Here is a 16248-nt window from a genome sequence, read left to right as displayed (position 1 = left end):
ATCAGTTGCCATATAAGGTGGTCAGTTAAGGTTTTTTGTAATATAAGGGTCTGTTTGATAACCATTTTAATTTTAGTTTTTATTTTTTATTTTTTGTGTAAGAGTATAGAATTTTTAGGTTTTAGTTCTCTTATGAGCAAAACATGCATTAAATCAGAATTTTTAGTTTATTACTATATTTATTTTAAAGGGTAAAATGGGTAATAAAAATGAGAGATAAAAGTTAGTGGGTAGAGATAAAAAAAAATTGCAAAAAACTAGAGTTAAACATAATAAAAGTCAAACTTTTTGAGATTGGATCTAAGGACCCCTTCAAAAAACAACTATCATAAAGCAAACTAACTAGAAATTTTGTTTGACTTGATACGTTTTGATTGGAAGAATATGACTTTTTGTTCTTTACTACTTCATCTACAAGTCAGTTGCAATGGGATGACTTGGGGGGGTTGTTGGGGGCTGGGTTTCAAACAACCTAGATTTGAAGTTGGGTGTTAAGGTTGGTCGGAGGTCAAGAGAGGGTTGTGATGGTGGTAGAGCTTGGATCTAGAACAGGATGTTGCGACGAGTTCGATGTTCTTTATCATTGAATTTGTACCAACAAAAAAATAAACTAAAAAATTTAATTTCTAAAAAACAAAAAACAAAAGCAACAGAGAGATTAAGCTAAAGAGTTTATGAAGATAGTGTTGGATGTTGGGTGGAAGATCAATGAGAAGATGGGTAAGATGGTTGTTGGGTGGTATATTGAACTTGGGATGGTGGAGAAATTGATGAGCTACTTGTAGATTTAATGGAGATAGGGGGTAGGGGTGGATGGCCGTGGGTGGGTGGGAGGATGGGTATAAACAAGACTTTAGTTTCTTATGTTTCGTTATGTATTGACTGGAACATGAGATCTGAAAAGGGAGGATATAAATTCTTGATGTCACATCCCAAGATCGGCTCTGCCGTAGCACGATATTGCCCGTTTTGGGCCCCCCTATCTGCCCTCACAGCTTTTTTTTTCTGGGAATTCATGAGCAACTTCCCAGTAGGTCATCCATTCTAGGATTGCTCTAGCACCAACTCACTTAACTTCGGAGTTCCTATGACTCGGAAGCCAGTAAGCTGCCAAAAGGCCTCGTGCTAGATATAGGCAAGCATATACATATAAAGCACATCACCCATTCTTCGTTGGTCAATGTGGGATGTTACAATCCACCCCCCTCAAGGGTTCGGCGTCCTCGTCGGCACACTCACACCACACGGCAGAGTAGCTCTGATGCCAAATTATCACATCCCAGAATCGGCTCCGCCGTAGCATGATATTGGTCGCTTTGGGCCCTCCTCTCTGCCCTCACGGTTTTGTTTCTGGGAACTCACAAGCAACTTCCCAGTGAGTCACCCATCCTGGGATTGCTCTAGCTCCAACTCGCTTAACTTCAGAGTTCCTATGACTCCAAAGCCAATAAGCTCCCAAAAAGCCTCGTGCTAGATGAAGGCTGGCATGTACATATAAGGCACATCACCCCCTCTCCGTTGATCAATGTGGGATGTTACACTTGAGATAAATATATACATCAAGAACTTAAACCTCATGAAAAATGGAGTAAAAATCTGGTATGTTTTCACCTTAGGTCTACGTATAATATGCATCTATATATGCTCAGATTTTTTTCCCCCAAAAATAAAACAAACAAACTTCTTCGAAATTTGTTGATTGAAAGAATATGAATTTCTGTTCTTCACCACTTGATGTACAAGTCCCTTGCAATAAGATGTTATCGATATGAAAATCTTTTTTAGAGAGAGAGGAGAATAGGGAGTAATCCCTGTTCAATTGGATTGTATGATTGCAATGTGTGGATCTTCTCAACCCATCTGTTGTATGAGTTCGCATTTTGTGATGAATGTTTTCTAATTTTTTGTCGGAGCATCTTGAAATGTCAATTATGATTGAAACATTTGTTGATTATGGTGTCTAGAATCATCACCATCCTCGTCACTTACAATCAGAACAACACATAATGCGGAGGAAGAAAGTGGAAGAAAGCAGCAATGAAGCTTCTTTTGACATAGAAAACCAAGCAACTTCCATGGAAAATCAGTTGACAAACTTCCGTGCCCTGTCCCCTGCCTGCAGTATCTACAGGGTGCCTGAGCGACTACGGAACGTAAAACAAAAGGCCTACACACCACAAGTAGTCTCAATAGGCCCACTTCACCATGGCAGCAAAAACTTAGAAGCCATGGAAGATCACAAACTCAGGTACCTAAAGGAGAGAGAAGTTGAACTCCGTCATTATTATGAAGACACTAAGAAGTTTAACATTGCCGCTTTTGTGAATATCATTCTAGTTGATGCCGCCTTTGTCATTGAGCTATTGTTGAGGAATAAATCCGAAGAAAAATTTCAGGAAGAAAAATTGCCGGATGATAATGCTTGGATATTTAAAAAACCATGGGTGCTACAAAATATATTGCCTGACATGCTTATGCTAGAAAATCAGCTGCCATTTTTCATTCTCGAGGATCTTTACAATCTTACAGGTGCCCAGACTGGGGAGCCTTCAATAATTGAACTCTCTTACAGGTTCTTCCAACAGGCACTGCGTTTAGAAAACTTGGAGAACTCACCAGCCTTCCGTAAGTCTTTTATGCCTCCTGATCCTAAAAAACCTGTACAATTTGTTGATTTTATTAGAACTTTACATCTGCCAGATCCAACCCTAAAAGAAAATGTAGGGCTCCAAAGTACACCCGGCATGACAAAACTACACCAGGCCGGAGTTAAGTTTAACGTTGAATCAAGCAAGAACTTATTCGATATACAGTTCTTGAAAAACACCTTGGAAATTCCAAAAATTGAAATACATGATTACACAGAGCTTACACTTAGAAATCTCATTGCCTTTGAACAATGCCATTGCGTTAATAAATAATTAAGCGATTATGTTTTCATCCTGGATAAATTTGTAAACACCCCAAAGGATGTAGAGTTGCTTGTTGACAATGGAATTGTTGTAAACACGCTAGGTGACAACAGTAAGGTTTCCATTATGATTAACCAGGGAAACTACTATTTTGGTGATCTTGCTGGCAAACTAAACGAGTATTGCGAGAAGACCACGAACATATGGAAGGCAAATTTGAGACAAAAGTATTTCAACACACCTTGGGCAGCTATTATTCTTCTGATACTCACTGCCATACAAACAGTGTGCTCTATTATCTCTGTTATTGATCAAGTATTAGCAGTAAGTCTCTCCGGAGCCATTTTCTCCCTGTTGTTTTTTGTTTTTCGTGTTTTGTTTTGTTTTCAAGTATGTAAAAGAGTGGATCAGGGCTAGATTGATGTTGGTGTTATAAAAATAACCTGGAATATGTATGAATATTGAGCTGCACGTAAAGTAAATGAGACACAGTATTTAACGAGGTTCGGCTATGCCTACGTCCCCGGAGAGCAGCAGTAGTAACTTTTCCACTATGTAAAATAATAGGGCTACAACTTTAGTGTTTACAATATATGTGGCTCACTAATTTTTCTCTCTTGGAGAAATTTCTCTCCACTCTATTTTTCTCTCTACTTACTCACCCTCTTTCTTCCTTCTCTTCCTTTCTTTCTTTCCTCACTCATTCTTCTCTTCATTTTGGTGTGTATTACAAGTGAATGAGCAAGCCTATTTATAGGCTAAGGTTTTGGTAAAATACAGGGAAGGGAAGGTTCCTGGAAGATGCAAGGAAACTTCCTGAATTGATAAATACACGGAAGGAAAGTTCCTGGAAGATGCAAGGAAACTTCCTCAATTGATAAATACAGGGAAGGGAAAGTTCCTGGAAGATGCAAGGAAACTTCCTCTGTGGGCTCCACCTTAAAACTTTTACAACACTCCCCCTTGGAGACCACAAATGATATGGAATATGCCTCGTTAAAAACCTTGCCAGTAAAAACCCAGTGGGACAAAAACTGGTCGAAGGGAAAAAGAGTACATAATCACGTGTAACATAAAATTCTGTGTATATTGACGCGCGTGCGACACTGCCTCGTTAAAACCTTGCCAGGAAAAACCCAGTGGGATAAAAACCTGGACGAAGGAAAAAGAGTACAGTGGGTAAGGGTCTGTATTGACAGCACGCTCCCCCTGATGCTTGGCAAAATATCTTTAAGCCATACTGTTGATCATCTGTCTGAATATCATAGTTGACACTGCTGCTGTGAGTCAATAGTGTATGAAGGTCTTTATTAATACCATGCTCTCCCTGATGAATATCTCCCCCTGAAAACTTCATGACTAGCTTTTTCCAGTAAGCGACCATAGAGATTTCCTGAGTCCGCATATCTTAGAACACTTGGGCTATTTATAAGTTCACTAAAAAAATATGCCCCTATATGGTGTTATGCTTAGATAGCATCAAATATACCTCACATCATCCCAAAATGATGGTGATGGAGTTGAGCCCTATCTGGAAAATATGATGTCCGGTCCAATATACTTCCGGAAAATCATTAAAGTGTCCAACGGATAATCCTCATAAAAATACTTTAATACTTTCTTAGTATAAGCAAGAATCTCGTTGGCATAATGCTCGATCGAGACAAATATTTCATGAATTCTGCAGAAGCTTTAATGTGTTGCAATCACATTATAATCAATGTACTCACTGAGGTAATTTATGCATATTAATATTGAGTACAAATTTTGTGCTTCAAGCACATGTTCTTTAGGGACTTGCTCTATGCAATATCAATCCTCTCAACAGATTTTGGTTAAAAGGGATTAAACTTTATGACACATTATATAGCTTTTACCCAGCTATTTATACATCTTTAGGAAATCGCTTCTGGCGATATGCTCTGTGCATTAATAACCCTTAAAGATAATATGTTGGTCTCCGTAATTGTGTAATAAGGGGGGCACAATTGAATCTGTAAATATGGAGAAAACCCAACATTCCTTGTTTCTGCCAGAAACAGTGTGTCATACAAAGTAGATATATTTCCTTTTATTCCGAACACCCAAGTATAACTTTTAGTATTAACAAATTTTGGGGTTCGTATTGTGGGTTTGTTCTTTCACGTTCATTCTCATTTATAATGGAATTACCTCGTTCCATTTTGGCCAATGATATTGTCGACATTTAATAATTGAACGTGGTTCCAATCAACACAGCCCATTGATGATTTGAGTAGCTACTCTAAAACCAAAAATTGTCATTCATCAATTCATGATCAAAAATTGTCATTCATCAATTCATGATCCCACCATTCTCATGTGCATGCGCATGCATCAATTATAAGCATTTCTTTGCTTTTGGGTACCCAAGCCACTGCAGGGGGCTTTTATTATGTGAGAATGTGGATTATAACCTCCAATGGAGCGTTATTTTATAGTAGGGCGTGGATAATCTCCATTTAGGGAGTTGGAACATTTAGAACCCATATATCTGTCATGCTGCAGGCATGCCACAGATTAATACATACATGTCAATTAATTTATGGGACTTTAACCCATATTATGGGACTTTAACCCATATAATTTGCTACGCATTAGGCGTGCATAATATCAATATTGAAATGTCAAAGGATTGTCCTTTCGGGACTTCAATCCATATCATTTGCTACGCAATAGGCGTGCATCATATTGATCACTGCTATACCCATATTCTGTTCTTATGGGACTTTAATCTGTGCAGTGTATTATCAATGTATCCAACTTGCAATCTGTAAAATTTGCATTAATAATTCATGGATACATACAAGTCATTCTTTTGGAACGGACTTATCTCCCCATTTAGTTACCTTTCAAGATAAAATATCAAATAGGTATATAAGCATAAAATAACACAAGTATTGCTTACATCCTTAGGTGGGAGAAACTTTTCTCAAGTATCATTCAAGCTCATATCAGCCCAGTAAATATAATGTAGCGCTTGATGATCTAGTTATATCCTGCAAGAGCAAAAATCACAACTCTTTTGCCTCTGTCAAAACAAATAACCCTCATAGTTAGGATTACTTCATGGATTCATTCTTCAGATGTTCATTCTAAAGAAATAAAATCTCTTATGAACAGAGAGTTATAAAAAGAGAAAAAATGCAAAAAGATTGTGATATTGATTGCAAGGTAAGGTAAGCAATCAAGGAAGGAAGCTGGTGGGAGCAAACAACAAGCTCTCATTTCTCCTAGTCTAGAAAGACCTCAGGAGATTGGAGCATAAGGTCACCTTCACAGTTCCCTAATGTAGCGGAAACATGATCAGGGATAGTCTTGCTTCCTGAATGTATGATCAGAGATAGTCTTGCTTCTCAGGCATATTAAGTGCTCACTGATAAGAAAAATAAGTAGATATCGCATCACTAGGTATGGAGAAAACTGGATGTCTTTTGCAAAGAAAATTTCGTTAGTAACACATTTATACATAAATACAATAAATAGGTAGAACCGGTGAATTTCAAATTAACCATAGGAAAATTGCGAGATTCTCGGGATACTTTTGAAAAAGTAGTTCCGTGAAATCCGTAAAGCAAGATCGGCTTTGAAAATAATACTTTGAAAAACGCCGAAAGTGCCGACAGGCATTATTAGAGGCCACGTGAAGTTTTGGACTCTGGGAAAGAAAAAGATAATATGGGGATTCGAGAAGATATTGGAATCCTGAAGATATTGCCATATTTTCGTCTATAGATATTGCCTTTGCAAAACTTGATTGGAGCAATTGCGTTTCAACTTAACTTCCTTCATTTTATGAAACTTTAGTTTTCCTAAGGCTTTCTTCGAAACCTTCTTAAAAATGGCTTCCTCTTCTTCCTGCCCAAATTATTTCAATTTAAATGATACTCCCACAACTACCAGTGACGCCCAAGTTTGGCGTCCATCCTTTGTATCCAAAAATCGTCATCTCACAGTTAATGATTCTGTGATGATGAATGATGCTACTGCTGTCATAGTAGCTAGGAATTTCATTACTCCAATGGATGAAATGTTGTTGACGGGGAGATCAGAGGAAGAGGCTATTGATGACTCAATGGCTTTTAGCATTCAGAGTGCTGTTTCTGTTTCTAACATGGCTGATCGTTTGCGTGCCAGAGCAAACGAGGTTGAGAATTTAACAACTGAAAATTCGTCTCTCCAAAGAATGCTTCATGAGTCTCAACAGGAGGTTGAGAAACTTAAAGGAGAGAATAATTCCTTGTTGAAACTGGTGAGTTCGTACTCTGTTGATACACTGAGAAGGCTAGACATGCTGCAGGTCTCCAATGAAAGAATTTTGGGAGACCATGAGAAGCTCATGGCTAAGCTTAAGAGGCGCCGTCCTCTTCCTTCAGAGGCTTCCAGAACATAATGTAATTTTATAGATTTTACAGGGCCTGCACCTTCATTGCAAGTGGAAAAAATCTATCTGTTGTATGTTCCTGTAATAATAATTGCGCACATTCTTAAACTTGCACCTTTGGTTTTTACGTCTTTTCAAAATGACGATTTGGAACCTTGTGCCTTATAGGTTCAAATAACCACATCGACTCTCCCAAATTTCATATTTCAACGTATGGTAGCCCGGAACTTATGGCCTGGGCACAAACTCAGAATTTATTTGCCCTTTTCAAATGGACATGAAATATGAATTGAGTAAAAGCCATGATAATATCGCAATATAGTAGTGAAGAGCATTAACTACTATATACCCACAACTTCAAGTTTAGGATCTCTCATATATTTGGATCCATGGGCTTCCGGCCCAGATATAACAAAATATGTGGGGAGTCTCAATTCATTATTTGAGGTTTATATTAATATTATCCATTTCGCGGTGTATTCTTAACAACCGGAATTCACAAAATATATTTCTTCCTTGAGGTGTCGATTATAACAAAATCGAACTTTATTAAATTCATCATCTTCTTATGCCAAAGAAATATGTGGCATACCACAATTTGCAATAATACCTCAAGGGTTGTCCATTTAATTGTTGGAACTTCAGGTTCTCAACACTGTTAAATTTGGAACTTCAGGCCAAAGCCACATATTCTCATGGTATGGACATTTTTACAATTTTCTGTACATATTTCGGGACTTCAAGCCCTTACATAATTGTCCATATTTTGAGGAACTTCTGGCATCTCATTTAATTGCTCATCCATGAGTTTAAGGAACTGCAGGTTCCCTTTTGTATATAGTGACGGTTTACCCAAAATGGTTAATATTTATGCATACGTCACTATTCATGTGAATAGTACTATTCATCAAGTCATGAATACGTATCTATTCATCTGCCAGTACAGTTATCATCAATGTGTACGGCACTATGAACCAATACGGTACTGTTACATCATTAAGGAACTCTAGGTCCTTATTTACATGTCAGGGATCAAGGACCTTTAAGTCCAATCACATGTTTACAAATACAGTACCGGTGAGACTGCCAGCTCTCATTTTAATATCATCATCAAGGATCTTCAAGTCCTGATGTAATTGTATGATGAGGATCAAGGAACTTCTGGTCCTGATCTGCATACTGGAAAAACTCATCATACAGCACAATTAATCCATAAAATAAATTGCTGATAAATAAACAATTAATCCATAAAATAAATTGCTGATAAATAAATTACTGGTATGGACGATAAACCCGCACCACACTTTAAATAAATGTAAATGTGCAGTAAATTAAATTCATAAAGTTAAGGTGCTTGTATGGGCATTAATTCTGCTCCATACATTTAAATAAAAGTAAAGGCGTGGACGATAAACCCGCACCACCCTTTTAAATAAATGTAAATGTGCGGTAAATTAAATTCATAAATTAAATTGCTTGCTGTATGGACGTTAATCCCGCACCATACTTTAAATAAAATTAAATGTGCGGTAAAGTAAATTGTGCTTGTATGGGCACTAATTCTGCTCCATACATTTAAATAAAAGCAAAGGCGTGGACGATAAACTCGCACCACCCTTTTAAATAAATACTGTTGTATGGGTAATAAACCTACACCATACAGTAAATAAAATAAATATGCGGTAAAATAAATTTGCGATAAAGTAAAGGTGCATGTATGGGTAATAAACCTACACCATACAGTAAATAAATGTGGGGTTAAAACCACCACCGAATAAAATAAGAAAAAGTTAGTATTAGTAACGGTCTCCCACTGATAATATGTTTAGTATTACCAAGGGTCCATTTTTGTTAGTGGTTAGTAGTATAGATAATAGTGCAGCACAAAAATTATACCTGAGAGCTTCTCGTGCTGATAACGTGTTATAAAAATAACCTGGAATATGTATGAATATTGAGCTGCACGTAAAGTAAATGAGACACAGTATTTAACGAGGTTCGGCTATGCCTACGTCCCCGGAGAGCAGCAGTAGTAACTTTTCCACTATGTAAAATAATAGGGCTACAACTTTAGTGTTTACAATATATGTGGCTCACTAATTTCTCTCCACTCTATTTTTCTCTCTACTTACTCACCCTCTTTCTTCCTTCTCTTCCTTTCTTTCTTTCCTCACTCATTCTTCTCTTCATTTTGGTGTGTATTACAAGTGAATGAGCAAGCCTATTTATAGGCTAAGGTTTTGGTAAAATACAGGGAAGGGAAGGTTCCTGGAAGATGCAAGGAAACTTCCTGAATTGATAAATACATGGAAGGAAAGTTCCTGGAAGATGCAAGGAAACTTCCTCAATTGATAAATACAGGGAAGGGAAAGTTCCTGGAAGATGCAAGGAAACTTCCTGAATTGATAAATACAGGGAAGGGAAAGTTCCTGGAAGATGCAAGGAAACTTCCTCTGTGGGCTCCACCTTCAAACTTTTACAACAGTTGGTGTGTTGTAGAAGAATTTGTAACCCTGTTGCTAATAAGAGCTGTATTTTTATTATTATTATTTTCCCTTCTAATAGCGAAATTTAGTGAGAAACCCAAAAGAAACAAGCAGCTTTCAAAAACACCCAAAGTATTTTCAAAATGGCACGAAAGCCCCTTATCTTAAATATCTAAGACATGCAAGTCCTAGGTCTCTCTCCTCCACAAAGGACGAAAGCAACATGTGAAGTCCTTGTCCTTCTTCCAGTAGCAGCGCAGTAACAGTAGCAGCAACACAGTAACAGTGTCAGCAGCAGCAACAACAGTGCAGCATCCCATATTTTAAAGCCTTGTCTGTTTATACATGTATCTGAAATAGAAATGTGAATTCGTTGGATTGTGTAGTGTAGAAGTATCGTCATCCTCATTTCACGTGAAAAGATCATCCCAACAACTAGGGGTGGGCATCAATCTGGCCGATCAGGTCAATCCAGCCGAACCGATTATATTGGATTGGTTTGGTTTGGTTTTGACCAAAGAAAAAGTCAACATTTTGAAAAATCGAACCGAACCGGTTTGGTTTGGTTCAGCTGTGGTTTGAGAGTTTTAAAAACTGTCCTAAACCGAACCGGACCGATTATAAATCAATTTATTATTTATTTAATTTAGTTTACATGTGGCAAGGTTTGAGTGGTTATTTAAGAGTGTACCATGTACCCTGCAACACTTGATTGGACTCCAAAACTACAACTCACGGACACATCTAAGTTATCTAACCATTCTCTCTCCCTCAGAAGAGCCTCTCTCCTATCTCCCTTCCTTCGTCTCTTAACCCTAGCCGCAACTCCCTCTCATTATTTCTCCATCTCTCTCTGCTACCTCTCCCTCTCTCTTTGTCTCTCTGCTACATCTCCCTCTCCCTCTCCCTCGACGCTAACTCAAGCCAACATGATTCGAACTCGGCGAAACCCACCCATTTGTCCTCAGCGAAATCCATCTCTACAAAACCCAAGTTCCATCATCGACCATCAGGTTATGCAAGGATTGATTATGGGAATATTGTTGGTGGTGGATCGTCATCATCAGCTGGGTTTGTAAAATATGCTAGTTCTGTCTACTACTTTATTTTTTGTATTGTCTCCAATAACTGGTTATATAAAAAGTTAGAGAGTTGAAAAATAAAATGGTATTTTCTATGAGGCCTAATTTTTCATTTTTATGGTTATAAAATATGTTAATCTATTTTATTGTACAAAAAGACTGTAGCATACCTTGCTTTGATTTAGTTTTGTTCATAGAATAATGTATATAAAATGTTGCTTATGTGATATGCTTGATGCCTGTTAAAGAAGGATACCTTATTATTAGCTTTTTCTCCTTGTTCTTTTTGTTAAAGAAGGAACAAAGTTATAAACTTAGATGCATGCTAGACATTGGAATAGTTAATCAAGTCTTGGTCGAATTTTAGACTTAAGAATCCTTTGGAAATATCAGTTATTAAATTGAGAAATTTGGTTTCCTTCTGCTGTTATTTCCTCCTTTGTCTTCTGTTAAGGTAGAAGTTTTAGGCATTTGTTATAATTGAGCTGGTTTCTCGTTTCCAGAGTTTAGCTGTTGGCCATGCAGAAGTTGAGGGGTTCTCTCGCATTACTACTGTTGTTCCTGGTACAGACGAATCAATTAGCAAGTTGGTGCAGCAGCTTTATAAGCTTGCCGATATTCATGATGTGAGAATGTTTAACTATTACAAAGAATGCATTTGTTTAATATGTTAAAGTAAAATTGATTCGTTCTCATCTCTTATGAATTGTGATGAATGCAATGAGTAAATGTAATGCTACTTGGTTAATGCAAATTATGTATATGTTTGTTTTGATGGAAATTGTGAACTTAGATGCATGCTAGACATTGGACAACCTTTGAATAAATGGAATGATGTTGTATTAGCCTTTGATGGAATGGAATGGAATGATATAATGGCAAAATGTTAGCATTATAATGTAAGAGCAGGTTGAAAAATGCATGGTTTTGTGTTAGGCACAAACCGGCCGAACCAATCCGAACCAAACCGATTACAAGTGGTTTGGATTGGTTCGGTTTCCATTATGATTTTAGGCTAATCCGAACCAAACCGAACCGTTATTTTCTTATTGGTTCAGCTGTGGTTTGAGAGTAAAACCGAACCAATCCGGACCGTGCCCACCCCTACCAACAACAGTAGCTTGCATCTGTCCAAAACTATCAAAGCAAGTTTTCTTAGCTCCATACGGCAAGCATCAAACAACAGTCCTTTGCATCATTGAAAATCAGAAAAAGAATTCCTTAGGCAATCCCAAAATGAATAGGGGATTATTGTCCAAACACTTTAATTTTGTCCTTCTGTATAGATATTGTACCCATTTTGGGTTTATTTATAAGTCTCCCCAACTGGGAAAAATATAAGAATATGTAAAGGAAAATATAACCAATCTGGAAAAATTACAGATCGGTAAACACTGAAGTGATCAACAGTGCACTAGCTAGGCTCATTGCATAGCCTCTTCTGAGGTCTTCACAACCTAAGCTGCTGAATGAGTTGAAATATGTAACCTGTCAAATTTTTGTTCAGTTTTTCACATTTAATTTTTCAAAATAATCAGTTTCTCCAATATTTCCCTAATAAATATAGTACATGGATTTAGAAAGTTGGCTTACATAAAAATATGGATTTATTATTTTCATAAATGTCAGTTTTTCATATATACATACGTAGAAAACTTGCTTGCAAACTCGAGGTTTTCTTTCTTTGAGATCAGAGCATCCACAATGGGTTCCTTAAAACCACCTATCCATAGAAAATTTTTAGGGAGGAATTGTAAAAATACAATTCCAACCATACTCCCTATCCACCTCTTAAAATAGGGAGACCTCTAGGAGCTCCTAAACTTGAGGAGAGAGAAAGGACTCTTAGTGGCTCCCTATAATTTAATGCTGCTTTATTTAATGAGTATTTCAAACCTTTATTTCATGCTAACTATTTTTTATTTTATTTTTTAATAGAGATGGACCAATCAAAAAAGAGTTATGACATTTATGACTCCCTAAACTATAGAAAACGATTGAAGTTTAAATTTTATAGAGAGCTCCTAAATAACTTTTATATGTTTTTAACTAAAATTTAACTTAAAAATAGAGAGCATGATTGTGGATGCTCACTAAATCGAAAATCTAAATAATTAGGAATTGAATGGCTCGGGAAAAAAAATTAAAATAATTGAACGTAGGAGCCATTCAATTCCTAATTATTTTACAAGTCAAACTTGACCCCAAGTCCATACTTTGCCTCTACATTCAACTCATGGCCCGGCAAAAAGATAAGGTACATGGCTAGAAGACATTAATTCAATCTGGCAAAACATGTCTCACATAAACACATAAAACAAAAAAGTTGTTCTATACAGCCCATCATTGATTGCACTATACCCTTATTATTAGGAGAAAAATTATATTTTCATCTACCAGAGGAACCAAGTAAGCTGCATTGAGCTTCTCTTGTAATCGACCAAAGGGAAACCAACTTTGTCGTTTGAACATAGCAGGTGCAAATTTAACTCACTTCCTTTTTTGTTCTTGTTTTTTCCACTTCAGAATCATTCGTCTGAGATAATGCTTCCACATCTTCATTACTATGTTTGTAGCACATTTCTATTTGCTTGAAGCTTTTAGTTTCTTATCTTTCATGGTATGTAGTTCGTAATTTCAATATTTTGAATGGGAAAATGACGAATGACCGCGTATTAAACAAACCATGGCTAATACATTATATATAGCGCCTGACATGCAATTGCTTGAAACCATTTCAATTTTAGTTTTTAGTTTTCATTTTTTGTGTTAGAGTATAGAATTTTTAGTTTTTAGTTCTCTTATGAGTAAAACATGCATTAAATCAGAATTTTTAGTTTATTGCCCTATTTATTTTAAAGGGTAAAATGGGTAATAAAAATGAGAGATAAAAGTTAGTGGGTAGAGATAAAAACCAGAGTTAAACCTAATAAAAGCCAAACTTTTTGAGATAGGATCTAAGGACCCCTTCAAAAAACAACTATCATAAAGCAAACTAACTTAGAAATTTTGTTTGCTTTATGATATTAGAGTTGTGTACAACTATCATATTAGAGTTGTGTACTCTAATTTTCTCAACATTTATATCCAATGGACAAATTTAGGGAGGCACTTGTATGCTTTACATGATGGATTAGATTAGTACTGGAATTTGATCCTTTAAATGATGTGATAAAGGAAGTTTGCTTTGGCGTTACAGACAGAGCATGGAAAATATGTTGTTTTGCGTCTTGGTATATGTTTCTGGATACATTAGTTCTTGATAGTTTGAGGACTTTGATATAAATGAAGGCTTCTCTAACTACACGCATTATCAGCCTATTCCAACGTAACAATTCAACACTCAAACACTGGGTAGAACCACAAAGCCAAAGCATATATATATATATATATATATACATAAAATATATATAGATTAATATCTCTTCATAAATATAACTTGCTTTAGGAGTACAAGTTGAAGTCTTACAAGAGAAAACATGATCGGGTTAATTTCAAGCAGTTTCTGTAATCTGTGTTTTTCAGGCAACCCGACCACTAATACCAAAAACTTTATCTCATCATATATCTTACACCACAGTGCTAAGTGATGATCATGCAAATTTGTGTTTTGGAACCCAGGCAATAGCATCAGTGGAAATGAAATGGCAGATGGGAACGGTTCCGGGCTTAACGTTGAGGATTTGGAAGGACAAATGCTCTGGGTTCCATTCTGATGTGTCTAGATGGCAGATGGTTACTGCTTTAACCTTCTCCCCATCATCGCCTTTCAGGGAGAGAACATAAGCTGCTGTTTGTTTTATTGCATGGCAGAAAAACACAGCATAGGGATAGTTCTCCTTATGACACACAACGACTTTGTCACCTGCCAACTTCTTCAGTCCCGGCATTGTTGTATAGTTGTGCATGGACATGGTGGCTCCTTTTTCCAATACCTCCGTCGAGACTGCTTCAACGTTTCTTGTTCCAAGCTTCGAAGTGCTAAAATCAACCATTGATTCTAAAGATGTGGCGCAATATTTTTCCTCTCCCTTAGTGCCTGGAGCTTCACACTCTTCGATTGTTTGCTTAATTGTTTTGGCTTCCACAGATGTTGGCTTCACTGAAAAATGGTTGAAAATTTCTGGTAGTTTGTTAGAGGAGAAGGGGATCGATTGAGCACTTTCGCGTGGCAGGAAAGTAGCCGTGTTTGAATTTCTAGGGAATTGGAACTTCATTGTTGCGCCAGGGCGCATGTCCTTCTCGAAGAAGAAAATAGCTAACTCTTTATAATGGAGTAGTTGATTGTCAGATGGAGGAGAACCTAGTGCGTACTTTTTTCGATTTGCAAATGGGATATTTTCAGGTGGAGGAGGACGTTTTTTATAATGGCTTTGAACGTAATTTCTATTTAACACTCCATAATGGCTTTGAACGTAATTTATATTTCTCAATGGGAAAATTTCAGGTTTGCGCTTTCCATTCCCAACAGCATTCACGATATTTTCTTCATTTGTGGAGTCTGCAAATTATATATCACTCATGTAAAATGGAAAATAAGTGATCAGCCGATTTGTGAATAAGTGTCACTCATGTAATGACAGTAGTTAACTGATAAATATGTGGTCGAACATATTTTAGTAAAATGGCAGGTAGAAGAGATATCTAAGATTCTAAAGAGCTCAACACAAACCAGGATGCAGAAGTTCACTGATAGATCTTGGCATTTGTGTGTTTGGCAGGACGGAGTTCCAGTAAAGTTGAGGTGCTGGTTGAGCAGCATGGTTTGCCAGTGCAACCACTGCTAGCTGCAACATTAATTCGAACTCTAATTAAAATCAAATCTCACAAACTGTAATTAATTAGTGGACGACACTTAAGTACGTACTAAATAAAATCAAAGAGAATTATAGGAACACAAAACTTTCGTTTATATAGAGTACAATGAGAGAGAATGGAAAAGTTAATCAAATTGCAGAGCTTACACTGAGAATAGCAAAGATGAGTGGGAGATGAAACCCCATTAGGACTGAAATTAACTTGGCAACTGGCTTCACCATTTTATAGACGAATAAAAGAAAGTTGGAGCTGGCTCTTATAGCCACTGGCTTCACCATTTTATAGACGAATGATGAGGGGCACCTAGAAGTAATTACTTCCCACTGCCACACTCACTTAAATTCATTTGAGGCAAGTGGCATGATGTGATGTATCAGACATAATTGTGAATATACAATTGTGGCATGATGTGATGTATCAGACATAATTGAGAAATGTACCTAAGGTTTTTGGGATAAAACCTCACAGCTGGATGGTCAATAAAATATATGGTTAATCATAATGGACCACGTAAATTTGAGAGGGGGTGGAGAGCCCGCTAGGAACAA

General features: G+C 36.9%; 1 pseudogene; it reads right to left on the bottom strand.

Annotated features, from left to right (window-relative positions):
- The window catches only part of LOC18788224, a 29097-nt pseudogene extending 13135 nt beyond the window's left edge, over positions 1 to 15962 (bottom strand).

Source organism: Prunus persica, chromosome G1 (assembly GCF_000346465.2).
Source record: "Prunus persica cultivar Lovell chromosome G1, Prunus_persica_NCBIv2, whole genome shotgun sequence".
Lineage (NCBI taxonomy): Eukaryota > Viridiplantae > Streptophyta > Magnoliopsida > Rosales > Rosaceae > Prunus > Prunus persica.
Note: the sequence above shows the minus strand (reverse complement) of the source record. Positions and strands in the feature narration are given on the sequence as shown.